This window comes from Arachis ipaensis, chromosome B06 (assembly GCF_000816755.2).
Source record: "Arachis ipaensis cultivar K30076 chromosome B06, Araip1.1, whole genome shotgun sequence".
In the NCBI taxonomy this organism is placed as follows: domain Eukaryota; kingdom Viridiplantae; phylum Streptophyta; class Magnoliopsida; order Fabales; family Fabaceae; genus Arachis; species Arachis ipaensis.
In genome coordinates this window covers 96,820,538-96,821,341 of record NC_029790.2, presented here as the reverse complement: position 1 = coordinate 96,821,341, position 804 = coordinate 96,820,538, and positions in this window count along the sequence as shown.

The window sequence follows — 804 nt, the reverse complement described above, 5'->3', positions numbered from 1 at the left end:
ACACTTAACGTCCTTAATATGTTCATAATAAAAATGTTGTTAATTAGGCAATCTTTTCTTTTAGCTTATACATGCAAATATTTTAATGTTGTGATTTTAGAGATAATAGAGAAAATTTATTAATAATATTTACATTAAAAGTTATTAATTAGGGTTTACCTACGAATAAGTAAAAGTTGACAATGGAGTCAACATAGTGATAATAATAAGTTGATTGACAATATATAGATTGCTTAACTAACTATATTGTCACTATACATGCTACTATAAGAGTGATGTGATTTTCACGACTGAATGACAAGATAACATTAAACCTATTTGAAATAAAAAATGTTAGGGAACTATCAAAATTTATTATTTTTTTATTATTTTTAATTATTAATTTATTTTTTTAATTTAATAATCCAACAATCAATACAAGAAAAAACGTTTGTTGTCACATTTTTTCTTCCCACGCTTTAAAAGCATAGCCAAAAAGAGTCAATAATCACGCTTTTACGAGGGTGGCGATCAATTGGAGATTTTGCCACGTTTTTCTCTTGTCACACTTTAAAAACGTGGAAAAAGGAGTCAATGACCACACTTTTATAAGAGTGGCAATTGATTCGAGATTTGGCCACGCTTTTTTGCCATGTTTCAAAAGGGTGGCAATAGAGAACAACAGACACGCTTTTAAAGCGTGCCAATGACTTACGTTAAGGTGATGTTTTTAAAATCCTATCACCATGCTTTTTATTACCACGCTTCAAAAGCATAGCCTAAAAGAATCAATCGACACACTTTTGAAGCGTGATAATTTTTTCA